The sequence below is a fragment of the Hylobates moloch genome, unplaced genomic scaffold, assembly GCF_009828535.3.
Source record: "Hylobates moloch isolate HMO894 unplaced genomic scaffold, HMol_V3 SCAFFOLD_22, whole genome shotgun sequence".
NCBI classification, from domain to species: Eukaryota; Metazoa; Chordata; class Mammalia; order Primates; family Hylobatidae; genus Hylobates; species Hylobates moloch.
This window is the reverse complement of record NW_026652297.1, coordinates 543,814-559,064: the sequence shown is the minus strand read 5'-3', so window position 1 is coordinate 559,064 and position 15,251 is coordinate 543,814. Positions and strand designations below refer to the sequence as shown.

At 40.7% G+C, this 15,251-nt stretch overlaps 1 protein-coding gene across 2 annotated transcripts in view; it reads left to right on the top strand.

Moving 5' to 3' along the window:
- SLC4A8 (solute carrier family 4 member 8) overlaps nucleotides 1–15,251 on the top strand; it is a 228,456-nt gene that overhangs the window by 121,213 nt on the left and 91,992 nt on the right. Inside the window, exon 25 of one of the 2 annotated variants that reach the window (XR_009211717.1) lies at nucleotides 12,265–12,348. The exons of the other annotated variant lie outside the window; for it this stretch is intronic. The gene's annotated coding sequence lies outside the window, so the exon portion shown is untranslated. The remainder of the gene's footprint in view (nucleotides 1–12,264; nucleotides 12,349–15,251) is intronic. 2 annotated transcript variants of the gene reach the window in all.

The following is a 15,251-nucleotide window of genomic DNA, read 5'->3' as shown; positions in this document are numbered from 1 at the left end:
TTTATCATTCCCTCTATCCATGTATATGTATGTGTTATATGCACACATACATATATCTATAATATATACTGTACCTATATTATATATGTATACACACATAGTTTTCTAAAACAGTTTGAGAGGTTGCATACATCATGTCCCTTTACTCCTAAATACTTCAGTGTGCACACTAAATAGGGATATTCTCTTACATTTTCACATTACAGTGATCAAGTTCAGGAACTCTAACATTGGCATATCGCTTTCATCTAATTTACGGTGCATATTCCAATGTCTTCGCTTGCCCTAATGATGTCCCTCGTGGCCATCCTTCCCCTCTGCAGCAGGGGTCTCCAGCCTTTTTGGCACCAGGGACTGATTTCTTGGAAGACAATTTTTCCACCGACTCGGGGCGGGGGGGATGGTTTGGGGATGATTCAAGCTCATTACATTTATTGTGCGCTTTATTTCTATTATTATTACATTGTAATATATAATGAAACAATTATACAACTCACCATAATGTAGAATTAGTGGGAGCCATGAGCTTGTTTTCCTGCAGCTAGATGGTTCCATCTGGGGGTGATGGGACACAGTGACAGATCATCAGGCATTAGATTGTCATAAGAAGCATGCAACCTAAATCTCTCGCATGCGGAGTTCACAACAGGGTTTGTGCTCCTGTGAGAATCTAATGCCCCCGCTGATCTGACAGAAGGCAGAGCTCAGGCAGTAATGCAAGCTCTGGGGAGTGGCTGTGAGTACGGATGAACCTTCACTTGCCCACTGCTCACCTCCTGCTGTGTGGCCTGATTCCTAACAGGCCACGGGGTTGGGGACCCTGCTATAACAGGACCCAGCCCAGGAAGGAGTGCTGCATTTGGCTCTCCCATATTTTCGGCCCCCTTCCTTCTGGAAGAGCACCTCAGTCTGTCTTTGTCTTTCAAGTCAATATTTCTGAAGTATACAGACCAGTTATTTTGTAGAGTGTCCTTCAGTTTGAGTTTCTCTGATGTGTCCTTGTGATTAGACATAGGTTATACGTATTTGGCTAGAACAATATATAAGTTATATATTTTTCCTTGGGAAATCACATCTGAGAGTGTGTGATATTCATTTGTCCCTTATTGGTGATAATGCATTGCTTAGTTTCTGCACTATATATTTACTATTTTTCCTTTGTAACTAATAACTCACTTGTGAATGGATATTTTGAGACTATGTAAATGTTGTGTTGTTCATCAAACCTCCCCCCATATCTGCCTTGATTTCGATGCATTGATGGCTCTTTCCTAAATCCATTTTTACTACGGCAGTTGTAAAATCGTTACTTTTTAAACGTCACTTCTTCCATATTTATCTGTCAGTGTGTATCATTCATCTGTTTCTTATTACTATGAACTCATAGATTTTTATTTTATTCAATGGGTTATGACTCTTCTTAACTATTTTGATGTTTAAATTTTTTATGGCCCAGATTTTGCCAGTGGAAATCTCATAAAGCTGATTGCTGTGTCTTTTATTACATATGCTCATCATATTTTTAAAGCAATTCCTCACTCTCTGGCATATAAGGCATTCCAGGCTCATCTTGTGCCTTCCCTGCTTCAGCTCTGGAATCAGCAATTTCTCCAAGGAGCCCTGATTCACAAACAAAGATATGCTCTCTGTCAATAAGCACATAAAAATGTCAATATCATTAATCATCAGGAAATTCATATTAAAATCACAATGATATACCTCTACACACTCACCAGAATGGCTAAAATTCAAAGAATGACAATTAAAAAACATCGACAAAGATGCAGATGACTAAAATGCACACCAACTGCTGTTGGAGCCACTTTGAAAAAAATGAACGATTTTTTATAGCTACACTTAGAAAGCTTTTGTACTTACCATGTGGCCTAGAAATCGTAATCCTACATATCAACCTAAGAGCAGTGAAAATATATGTCTACACAAAGACTTGTACATGAACGTTCATAGCCACTTTATTCATAATTGTAAAAAATTAGGAACAACTAAAATGTTCATTAACAGGTGATTGGATCAATACATTGTGGCATATCCAGGCATTGGAATACTCCTCTGTAACAGATAGAAGTGAACTCTGATACACACTGCAACATGGATGTTAATCTCAAAAACATCCTGCTGAGCCAAAGAAACCAGACACAGAAGAGTATATACTGTATGATTCCATTTACATAAAACGCCAAAGAACACACATCTAATCCATGGTGACAGAAGCAGCTAAGGGGTTACCTGAAGCTGGTGGGAGGTGTGGGGCTTGCCTGGGGAGAAGTATTATAAGGGAACTTTATGAGGTGATGGAAATATTCTATATTTTGATTTGGTGAGGAGTGATGGTTACAAGGGTGCATGCATTCATCAAAACTCATCAAATTGTATCCTTAGAATGGATTCACTTTAGTGTATGTAAATTACACTTCAAGAAATTTGACCACACTTGACCGGGTGCGGTGGCCCACGCCTGTAATCTCCAGGACTTTGGGGGACCGAGGCAAGCAGATCATCTGAGGTCAGGAGTTTGAGACCAGCCTGGCCAACATGGTGAAACCCCGTCTCTACTAAAAATACAAAAAAAATTAGCCAGGTGTGGTGGCGCACGCCTGTAGTCCCAGCTACTCAGGAGGCTGAGGCAGGGAGACTCGCTTGAACCCAGGAGGCTGGGGTTGCAGTGAGCAGAGACCGCACCACTGCACTCCAACCCAGACGACAGAGTGAGACTCTGTCTCAAAGAAAAAAAAAAGTACACTTCAAGAAATTTGATGAAAAAGCTATATAAAAAGGCATGCACAGAGAGTTATCACTTACTTCCCTGTCCGTTCCACTGAGTATTGTGCTGGAGCCAGCTGTCCTGGCTTGCAAGAGCCCATTCTGTACATCTCTGCAGGTAGCTTGAATACAGTGGGAGTATTTACACCAAGGAAACGCCACAGTTACAAAGCAGGACCTTTGCAGGTTGTTTTGCGTGGATCTGGTTTCCCGCCCACTATGACCTCTGCTTTGTCTACTCCCCACCCCCAGCAGGTAACCCATGTCGCTGGTTTCTGGTTTAATTTGTCTGTGTCTTTTTGTAAAAAAATAAGCAGATATGTTTTCTCATTTCCTCTTTTTTTTTTTTTACACAAAATTGACGTACTATACATGCTCTTTTGCATTTAGCAATTCAATTTGTAGCGATCATCTCCATTCTTTCTACAGCTGCATAGTGCTCTGTGTGTGACTGTACTGTGGTTTATTCAACCAATCTCCTACTTTGCGGCATTTAAGTGGTTTCCAGTAATTTGCAGTTACACATAATGCTGCAATAAATAACCCTGTGCCTATGTAGTTTTGTATTATTGGAGGGGTCTCTTGAATTTAAATTCCTAAAAGTGGGATTGCTGGGCCAACTAGCAGTTCTATTAGATATTGCCAGCTTCCTCTGCGTAGTGTTGTACTATTTTGTGTTTTTACCAGCAATGTAGGAGAGTGCCTGTATCCCCATGACCTTGCCAATCATGTATGTTGCTAAGCTTTCAAATCTGTGCTAATCTTATGGATGAGGAATGGAATCTCAGTGTAGTTTCAAGTGCATTTCCCTTATTATGAGTGAACTGAACACCTTTTCATGCAAAAGATATGGTACAGACTCTTGCTCCTACCGGACAAATCCTTGCGTTTGTAGAGCCCATTCTTGTCTGACCAAGCCTCGTTCTCTCCCTGAGCGAATCTGATGGGCCCCACCTGTCCGTGAATTAGTTGTCAACACAGCTGCCCCCAGCTCTGATCAGCTGCTTAGGCCTGTTCAGTGATAGGGGATTGGGGGTCGAGGGAATCCTCAAAAGTGGGTGTGGAAAGAGCAGCAACTGTAAATACGAAAGATGCTGAGTGAAAATCAGCTCTAAAATGTGTGTTGGAGCCAAGATGGCCCTTTTGCTAAGGCTGCTGTCAGACAATTCCATCATTCAATGCATACTTTTTGAGTCACTACTATTTGTAAAGTACTGATATAGGCACCATAGAAGAGACTTTTTTTGTATTAAAAATGTATTATGGAACATCTCAAACATGTACAAAAGTAGAGAAAATATATAATGAAATTTGATGGACTCATGACCCAAGCACAACTATCAACTCACTTCCATTTTTTTTCATCTATATACCATATGCTTCCCTCCCCATGGCTTGAAATCATCTCACCTGTAAATACGTTACCCTGATTCTCCAACAGATAAGAACTCACAACTATAAGAACATAACCACAACATCGTCATACCTTAAAAATTAACAGTCAGCCGGGCGCGGTGGCTCAGCCTGTAATCCTAGCACTTTGGGAGGCTGAGGCGGGTGGATCATCTGAGGTTGGGAGTTCAAGGCCAGCCTGACCAACACGGAGAAACCCCGTCTCTGCTAAAAATACAAAATTAGCCAGGCATGGTGGCGCATGCCTATAATCTCAGCTACTCGGAGGCTGAGGCAGGAGAATCGCTTGAACCTGGGAGGCAGAGGTTGCGGTGAGCTCAGATTGCACCATTGCACTCCAGCCTGGGCAACAAGAGTGAAACTCTGTCTCAAAAAACAGAAAAAAAATTAACAATAATCGCTTAATAGCAAGTATTCACTCAGATTAGGTTTGCATGTTTGTTTATTTTTAGTTTGTTTGAATCAACACCCAAATAAGGTCAATATAGTGCAATTGATTTCTGTGTCCCTCAAGTTTCTTTTAACTTGTAGCTTCTTGCCTTCCTTTCTCTCTCTCTCCTTTCCCTTGCAATTTGTGTGTTGAGGAAACCATGTCATTTGTCCCATCAGGATTTTGCTGATGGCGTGCCCCTGTGTTGTTATTTAAAATAGTCCTCCATATCCTCTATTTCTTTTAAGTTCATATTTGCTGGAGGAGGGCATGACTTTTCAGACAGGCACAAAATGTACGGTTGTCTCCCCTTTTGAGATGTCAGCCAGCATGTTCGATCTATTATTCCTTCTTGAGGGCAGGGGTCCCCAAGCCCTGGGCCATAGACTGGTACCTGTCTGTGGCCTGTTAGGAACTGGGCTGCACAGCAGGAGGTGAGCAGCCGGTGAGTGAGTGAAGCTTCATCTGTATTTACAGCCGCTCCCTATCGTGTGCGTTACTGCCCGAGCTCCGCCTGCTGTTAGATCAGCTGCGGCATTAGATTCTCATAGAAGTGCAAACCCTATTGTGAACTCCACATGCGAGAGATCTAGGTTGCACACTCCTTACGAGAATCTAATGCCTGATGATCTTTCACTGTCTTTCATCACCCCCAGATGGGACCATCTTGTTGCAGGGAAACCAGCTCATGGCTCCCACTAATTCTACATTATGGTGAGTTATATAATTATTTTGTTATATATTACAATGTAATAATAATAGAAACAAAATGCACAATAAATGTAATGCACTTGAATCATTCTGAAACCATACCCTGCCCTATCTGTGGCAAAATTGCTTTCCATGAAATCTAATCCCTGGAGCCAGAAAGGTTGGGGACTGTTGCTTAGGGGATACAAAATGGTGATATTTTACGTATATTATTCCTTCTTTATTTATTAGCTGAAATATTTCCACAAAGGGAAACTTCTCATTAGCTATTAGGTTATCTATATTTCTAGTTCCCATTGGAAAGGCTGGATAAATGCTTGAATCTTTCCCTGCTTTTACCAGTTTTCAACACAAGAGTTGGTTCCCTAGCATGGAAAATACAAATTGAATCCAACATGGATCCTGCCCTCAAGGAGCTTCCCATCTAGTAGGGGGATAAGACATGTAGACAGAAGTGATGAGAGAAGCCAAGAGGGGCAGAGGACTATGGGCACATGCAGAGGATTCAAGATTATTTATAGCACCACTATTCAAAATAGGCCTGAAGTGGAAACAACCCAAATATCAGCAGCAGAAGAGATAAAGGAATTGTGGTATATTCATGGAATAAAATAACATACAGCAGTGAAAACAGGTAAGCTAAAGCTACACACAATAACCTCAAAAAATTTCACAAACATATTATTGAGTGAAAGAAGCCAAAAGTAAAATAATATATACTATATTGTTCTATTGATATATAAAACTTTAAAATGGGCAAAACTAATCTACGGTAGTAGAGGTCAGAAAAGTGGTTATCTTTGAGGATCAGAGTGGAGTTAGTGACACTGAGGGACCCACAGAGGATTTCTGAAATGCTACTAATGTTCTACTTCATAACCTGGGTGGTGCTCACCTTGTGATAATTCACTGAACTGTGTATTTATAGTGTTTGCATTTTTTTGTATGTAGACTTCACTCTAAAAGTTAATTTTAAAAGAGTTGCATCCTGGGGCGGTGGCTCACGCCTGTAATCCCAGCACTTTAAGAGGCTGAGGTGGGTGTTTCACCGGAGGTCAGGAGTTCAAGGCCAGCCTGGGCAACATGGTGAAACCCTGTCTCTACTAAAAATACAAAAATTATCCAGGCATGGTGGTGGATGCCTGTAGTCCCAGCTACTCGGGAGGCTGAGGCACGAGAATCGCTTGAACCTGGGAGGCGGAGGTTTCAGTGAGCAGAGATTGTGCCACTGCACTCCAGCCTGGGTGACAGAGCAAGACTCAAACTCAAAAAAAAAAAAAAAAGAGTTGGATCTTACATTCTTAGGGAAGTAAAACTGCAGAGAGGTGTGATGGACTTAGGGTAGATTATATATGGAGGGATTCCTTTAGTTTCGAAGTAGCTGTCACATTTCTCAAGCAAAGCATTGCAACATACAAGATATTTTATATACATGTAAAGAAATGCATGGTATATAAAATGGTACCTGAAAGAGGAAAATAAAACTAGTTCTTAGATTTAAGCAAATCTCAAATACCACTTACCATTAAATGCATCGTTATTCTATAAACCATTAAGAGGGGAAAAAATGCTGTCAATTAAGTATGAAGCAATGCTGGGCGCGGTGGCTCACGCTTGTAATCCCAGCACTTTGGGAGGCCGAGGCAGGCGGATCACAAGGTCAGGAGATCGAGACCACGGTGAAACCCTGTCTCTACTAAAAATACAAAAAAATTAGCCGGGCGTGGTGGCGGGCACCTGTAGTCCCAGCTACTCAGAGAGGCTGAGGCAGGAGAATGGCGTGAACCCGGGAGACGGAGCTTGCAGTGAGCCGAGATCGCGCCACCGCACTCCAGCCTGGGCGACAGAGCGAGACTCCGTCTCAAAAAAAAAAAAAAAATTATGAAGCAATGCCTTAACGATGGCCCTGGGCGATGCAGAATTGATTATATATCAGCTTCTTGCTGCCTTGAGATTTCTTTGATTTATTTCAAGGGATTTGGCAGATTTTCCTACCTTCAGTTGCCTTGGCTTATGATAGACCTCGCTTTTGCATGTATTTCCGTAGCAAATGGGACACAAGTTCATCTAAGTATGGGTCTCTTCCTTTCTTAGGTCCTATGTAACTCTTTGTTGGTCTTTACAGGACAATTTGGAATTTTGGCCATTCCTCCAAAGTGAAATGTCTGCTTTATCACTATCAATTTCCCCCTGCTGCTGTATTTCTATTTCCCTGCCTTTCTGTGACTACAGTAACCCTTGGTTGCAATGAGCAATCATTTAAAAGACATTTTAAACAGCAATCAAACTCATCGATGGTGATGCCAGTATAATAGCTACGGCCAAGTTCACACATGGGAAGGCAGTGACACAGCTGCTGCCTGGCCAACAGTGGCTGGAAGAGGCTTCTCAATTTCAGAGATGTTAAGATGTGAAAAAATATGCATCCTAGAATCGATGAATCAGTGTGTTGAAGGAAAAGGCAAAGTCAGAAAATTACTATTTACAGAGTTAGAGGAAGTCTTACATACTTGCATAATTTGGGCTGAAAATAAGCAGTGATGTATTTCAAGGCCTTAGAAGAAAATCAGGGAATAGGCCAAATGAAAATAACATAGTTTGCCTAAAATAAATATACTATGCTTGATGGAGGTTGGTATTAATTAACTTGATAGAGAGAAGCATGACTGCTCTCCCTTTCTGCTGGGGAGGCAAGGTGATATAACTTAGAGCAGTGGAATGCTGGTGAATATTAGCAAATGTGCATGGAGATGTAGTTTTTCCAGAGAGCTAGTTTATTATGTTTATTAAAAATTTCTTCTTGACAACTGATTTAATAGATGTTAATTATAAATTTTACTGATGTAAAAGATGTGCAGCACACAATTCACAAATAATGTTAAATACAGACATGCCTCAAAGATAGTTCAGGTTCAGTTCCAGACCCACGCAATAAAGTGAATGTTGCAACAAAGTGAGTCAGGTGAACTTTTTGGTTTCTCAGTGCGTATAAAAATTACTTTTACACTATATTGTCGTCTGTTAAGTGTGCAGCATCATATGTCTAAAAACAATGTACATACTTTAATTTGAAAATACTTTATTGCCAAAAAATATTACTGTCATCTGAGCTTTCAGTGAGTCATCATCTTTTTGGTGATGGAGGGACTCCCCTTGTTGAGGGCTGCTGACTGATGAGGGTGATGGTTGCTGAAGGTCTGTGTGGCCGTGGCAATTTCTGAAAATATGACAACAATGAAGTTAGTCACATCAATTAACTCTTCCTTTCATGAAATATTTCCCTGTAACATGCAGTGCTGTTTGATAGCGTTTTACCTACAGTAAAACTTTTAAAATTGGAGTCAGTCCTCTCAAACACTGCCACTGCTTTATCAACTTAAGTTTATGGGATATTCTAAACCCTTTATTGTCATTTCAACAATGTTCACAGCATCTTCACCAGGAGTAGATTCCATCTTAACGAACCACTTTCTTTGCTCATCCATCCTAAGTAGCAACTCCTCATTTGTTCAATTTTTATCATGAAATTGCAGCAATGCAGTCACATTTTCAGGCTTTACTTCTAATTCTAGTTTCCTTGTTATATTCACCACATCTGCAGTTTCTTCCGCCATTAACATCTTGAACCTCTCAAAGTCATCCAAGAGGGTCAGAATTTACTTCTTCCAAACTCCTGTTGATGTTGGTATTTTGACCTCCTTCCACAGATGACAGATGTTCTTAATGGCTTCTAGAATAGTGAATGCTTTCCAGAAGGTTTTCAGTTTATGTTGCTCAAATCCATCAGAGGAATCAGTATCTATGGCAGCCATAGTCTTACAAAATGCATTTCCTAAATAATAAGACTTGAAGGTTGAAATTACTCCTTGTTTCATGGGCTCCAAAATGGATGTTGTGTTAGCAGGCATGAAAACAACATGAATCTCCTTGTACATCTCCATCAGAGCTCTTGGGCGACCACGTGTATTGTGAATAAGCAGTAATACGTTGAAAATACTCTTTTTCTTTTCTGAGCAGTAAGTCTCAACAGTGGGCTTAAAATATTTAGTAAACCATGCTGTCAACAGATGTGCTGTCATCCAGGCTTTGTTATCCCATGTATAGAGCACAGCCAGAGTAGATTTAGCATCATTCTTAAGGAGCCTGGGATTTTCAGGATGGCCAATAAGCATTGGCTTAAACTTAGAGTCACCAGCTACATTAGCCCCTGGCAAGAGAGTCGGCCTGTCTTTTGAAGCTTTGAAGCCAGGCATTGACTTCTCCTCTCTAGCTGTGACAATCCTAGATGGCATCTTCTTCCAACAGAAAGCTGGTTCTTTACACTGAAGACCTGTTGTTTAGTGTGGCCACTTTCATCAATGATCTTGGCTGGATCTTCTGGATAACTTGCTACAGCCTCTCTATCAGGACTTGCTGCTTCACCTTGTACTTCTATGTTCTGGAGATGGTTTCTTTCCTTAAACCTCATGAGTTTAAGGAAACTGTGCTAGCTTCCAACTTTTCTCCTGCAGCTTCCTCACCTCTCTCAGCTTTCATAGAATTGAAGAGAGTTATTGCCTTGCTCTGGATTGGGCTTTGGCTTAAGAAAACATTGTGGCTGGTTTGATCTTCTATCCAAACCACTGATACTTTCTCCATATCAGCAGTAAGGCTGTTTCACTTTCTTAACATTCATTTGTTCACTGGAGTAGCACTTTTAATTTCCTTCAATGATTTTTTTAGCTTTCAGCCTGACTCAGCTTTTGACATGCCTTCCTCACTTAGCTCAATCATCTCTAGCTTTTGATTTGAAGTGAGAGATGTTCAATTGAAAGGAATGTTTTTTCTTTCACTTGAACACTTAGAGAACATTGTAGGACTATCAGTTGGACTAATTTCAATATCGTTGTGTCTCAGGAAATAGGGAGGCCTGAGGAAAGGGAGAGAGATGGGGGAACAGCCGGTCACTGGGGCAGCCAGGGCATACAATATTTATGGATTAAGTTCGCCATCTTATCTACGTGCAGGTCCTGGTGCCCAAAACAATGACAATAGTGACATCAAAGATCACTGATCACAGATCACCATAACAGATATAATCATAATGAAAAAGTATGAGCATTGGGAGCATTGCTAAAATGTGACACCAAGACACACAGTGAGCACATGCTGTTGGGAAAATGGCACCAGTAGACTTGCTTGATGCAGGGCTGCCGCAAACCTTTGATTTGTGAAAAACACGATATCTGCAAAGCACAAGAATAGGAAGGATGTCTGTATGTAATGCCCTGTTGTAAATGACCCCATAGCCGCTGGATTCTCACAGAATGCTTTTGTTGATATTTTTCCTGAAATCTGTATCCATAACTAACCAATAGTTGCAACTGACAAATGAGTATAGTTCTAATGTGAATGTTGGTTGATTTTTTTACAGTAATAAATGAAATCCAAGTGGAAAGCAAAGACATATTGGAACTTCACTCATTTGTCAACGACATAAGTGACTTTGCTGAATTGATTAACAGTTTTCTAATTCTAGAAGACTATTTCTTCAGTGTTTTTGTGTTATGCAAAATGGAACAGCTATAGACATGACAGACTTTTAAGTTTAATCTGTAGACGTTACACACTTTCAAGTTTAATCTGTAATGTTAATAATATAGATTATCTTTAAAAATCTATATTATTAACATTTTGCTACCACCTTCTTAACTAGATAATCCACACTATGCCAAACCAAGCTGTAATTTGTAACATGTGCCAATTGCTACATTGTAAATACTCTTATCTTGGCCAATTTCATGCTGGGATTGTGACCTTATTGGATGTGGAGTTGGGAAGAGATGTTCAGCAGCACAGTGATATATCAGATTTCTACCATGCAGATGGAAGAGACGTAAGTCAATTTAGGAGCACAGACAACAGTCAAAGGTAGTAATAATAACTAAGAAATGATACGCTTTGAATATTTATTACCTTGTTTTAAATACAACTTACTTAATTGTAAGTTTACATCATTTAATTTTTAGTAGTGGCTGTGTTTAACAAATGCTCACAGGCCGGGCGTGGTGGCTCACACCTGTAATCCCAGCACTTTGGGAGGCTGAGACAGGAGAATCACTTGAACCCGTGAGGTGGAGGTAGCAGTGAGCTGAGATCATACCACTGCACTCCAGCCTGAGTGATAAAGCAAGACTCTGTCTTGGGAAAAAAAAAAAAAACTCACAAAATTCCTGAAATTTTAACTGTCAGGTCTTGCAAGCCTTTATAAGTCAGCCCCCGCATACCTCTGCTTTGGAGTCAGACAACTTTAGGTTTAAATTTAACTTTACCAGTTCCTTGCTCTCCAATCATGGACAATATAAGTAGCCTCTTCAAGCCTCATTATTTCTGTAATAAGGCTAATAACACCTGCATCATAGAGTTGAGTGAAGATGAAACAAGATAAACTTTGTAACATGCCAAAGTCAATGCAAAGTAGGAACTCAATATTAAATTCCTTCCCCTCTCTCTGGTCTTTTTCTTGTCTGATCCATCCTGAATACTGCTTATTAAACAGAGATATTGACATGTCATTCCTCTGACTTACAGTGGTCTTAAGCACACACTGCAGTTTGCTATCAAAGTCCACATCTCGCCAATCTCATTTTTTCATTCTCCCCAGGAGGTTGCCTATGCCCCAGTCACAGATCTGATGGTGTCTCCCACATAGTCCCCAGAGTCCCTGGGGATCCCATCTCTACACCTTTGCTCATGGTGTTCCTTCCCATTGACTTCTTTGGAACATCTGTGCCACTTTCTTCCTTCCTCATCCAAACATACCTCTGTGAGATTCCTCTTGTTAGCCCCATTTCATAATAGTATCTGACCTGTATTGAGCGCTGGGGATATGCCAGGAGCTGTGCTAAGTGCTGTATCTGCATTATCCTAATTGGTTATTCCCATTTAAGGGTAACACAGAGGCACAGTGAGAGTACATAACTTGCCCAAGGTCATACACCTAAGTGGACAGTACAACTGGGATTCCAACACAGGTAAGTCTGACTCTAGAAGTTGGGCTCTTAGACATCATATCCGACGTGTTGCCTGAATAACTACCTTTTAAATAAATTACCTCTGTTTGGGCCGAGTGTAGTGGCTTATGCCTGTAATCCCAGCACTTTGGGAGGCCGAGGTGGGTGGATCATCTGAGGTCAGGAGTTTGAAACAAGCCTGACCAACATGGTGAAACCCCATCTCTACTAAAAAATACAAAAGTGGCTGGGCGTGGTGGCACATGCCTGTAATCCCAACTACTTGTGGGGCTGATGCAGGAGAATCATTTGAATCCAGGAGGCGGAGGTTGCAGTGAGCCGAGATCGTGCCATTACACTCCAGCCTGGGCAACAAGAGCAAAACACTGTCTCAGAAAAAAAAAAAAATTACCTCTGTTTAATGTTAATACATTTTGCTCCTGGCTTTTTTTCATGTCTACGTTTATATGCTTTATTGCATACCACCTTCTTGAGGGTGGAGGTATTCATTTATCAAATATTTGTAAAGTGCCTTCCCTATGTAACAGGTACTATACTAGGCATTGGGGAGAGGGCCAGTCCTTGGTTAAATAAGTTACAAAACACCCATAGAGTGGAATACTATGCAGCTATAACAAAGAATAAGGAGGCTGTTTATATATGAACATGGAAAGATTTCTAAGCTGTATTGTTAAATGAATATAAGTAAGGCACAGAAGACATTGTATACTATGCCACCTTTTGTATAAAATATGAGATGGTTGAGTTGTGTGTGTGTGTGGCCAGGCGCAGTGGTTCATGCCTGTAATCCCAGCACTTTGGGAGGCCGAGACAGGCAGATCACGAGGTCAGGAGATGGAGACCATCCTGCCCAACATGGTGAAACCCCATCTCTACTAAAAATACAAAAATTAGCTGGGCATGGTGGCACATGCCTATAATCCCAGCTACTCGGGAGGCTGAGGCAGGAGAATCACTTGAACCTGGGAGGTGGAGGTTGCCGTAAGCTAAGATCATGCCACTGCACTCTAGCCTGGTGACAGAGCAAGACTCTGTCTCAAAAAAAAAAACAAAACAACAACAACAACAAAAAGAAACAGAATTTTGCGTGTATGTGTGTGTACTTGTTTAAAACAAAAAGACCCAGTCCTTATTACTATGTCCACATCCACGATGTTAGTGAATGACTGTGTGGAGCAAAACCACTTCACACCCCTTCCTCCTGCTGCCCTGTGTGTTCACATGGGAAATAAAATTCTATTATATTTAGCTACTGAGATTACAGTGTTTACCTGGTATTGCAGTTTGTATTGTCCTCACTAATACCCCACTCTAGTATACAATTTTCATTTTTTCACAAACTAAAATTGTAAGTGACTCCTTCAGACGCTTAATAATTTATCTCACCTGATAATCATATTTTTGTATACTGACTGGAGCACTTGCTGAAACAGATTCACGAATTGCTTTTTCTTTTCTTTTTTTTCTTTTTTTTGAGACAGAGTCTTGCCGTGTCACCCAGGCTGGAATGCAGTGGCGAAATCTTGGCTGTCTGCAACCTCCACCTCCCGGGTTCTAGCAATTCTCCTGCCTCAGCCTCCTGAGTAGCTGGGATTACAGGTGCCCACCACCACGCCTGGCTGATTTTTGTATTTTTGGTAGAGACAGGGTTTCACCATGTTGGCCAGGCTGGTCTCGAACTCCTGACCTCGTGATACACCTGCCTCGGCCTCCCAAAGTGCTGGGATTACAGGCGTGAACCACCATGCCCAGCCTTTATTTTTACCTAATGCTTGTGGTAGGCTCATCCACATCACAAGGCTGCATAGGCGTATGCAGGCATATGTGACATCTCACTCTCTAAGTGATCCAATATTTCCATTTTCTAACAAGAACTACATTTTCTTAGACTTTTAATGTCTGTCTGTAATGTTAACAGCTGCCAGCTTTCCTCTTACTTTTCTTCTTTTTAAAATTTCACTTTATTATGAGAGATATTATCATATACGCAGAAGAGTGCACAAAACAGAGAACACAGTTTTCAATAAAAAAGTGCAAAGTGAAGATTTGATAACCACCATCTAAGTCAAGAAACAGCATATTTCCAGCCCCCAGGAAGCCCTCCCATCATCCCTTTCAAATTACCACAGAGGTAGACACTATCCTGACCTTGGGGATAAGCATTGCCTTGCTTTTCTTTATAGCTTTATCACCTATATGTGATCCCTAAATTATCTAATGTATCTGTTTTTGAACTTTATAGGGAGTAATCAGATGTATTTTGTGCCTTATTTCTGTGTTCAACATTATGTTTGTGAGAGTCATCCGTGATTCTTTGTGTAGATCTATTAATAGTGAATCCATTTTCGTGGCTGTAGAGTAGTCCCTTCTGTGACCAGACTGCATTTCACTTATTTATTCTACTGTTGAAGTGCCTTTGACTATTGTAAACATTGCTTCTGTGATTCTTCTTTTGCATATATCCTAGTGCAGGTGAGCATGTGTTTCCTAAGGTATATGCCTAGGAGTGAACTTGTCAGCATGTGGCCTATGCCTATCTTCAGCTTTACTGGAGAATGCCGTACTATTTTGCAAGTGGTTGTACCCCTTCATGTGCCCACCAGTGGTATGTGAAAGTTCTCCTTGCTCTGCATCTATGCCAACACTGGTGCTTTCCGATTAAAAAAAATTTCAGTCAATCTGATAGGCATTTCATTTTGGTTTTAATTTGAATGTTTTTAAAGGTTTAAAAAGATTAAAGCCTCTTTTTAGGCTTATTGGCCATTTGGATTTTCTTTATTGTGAAGTACCTATTTAAGTCTTCTATTTTCTTTCTTTCTTTTCTTTACTTTTCTCTCTTTCTTTCTTTCTTTCTTTCTTTCTTTCTTTCTTTCTTTCTTTCTTTCTTTCTTTCTTTCTTTCTT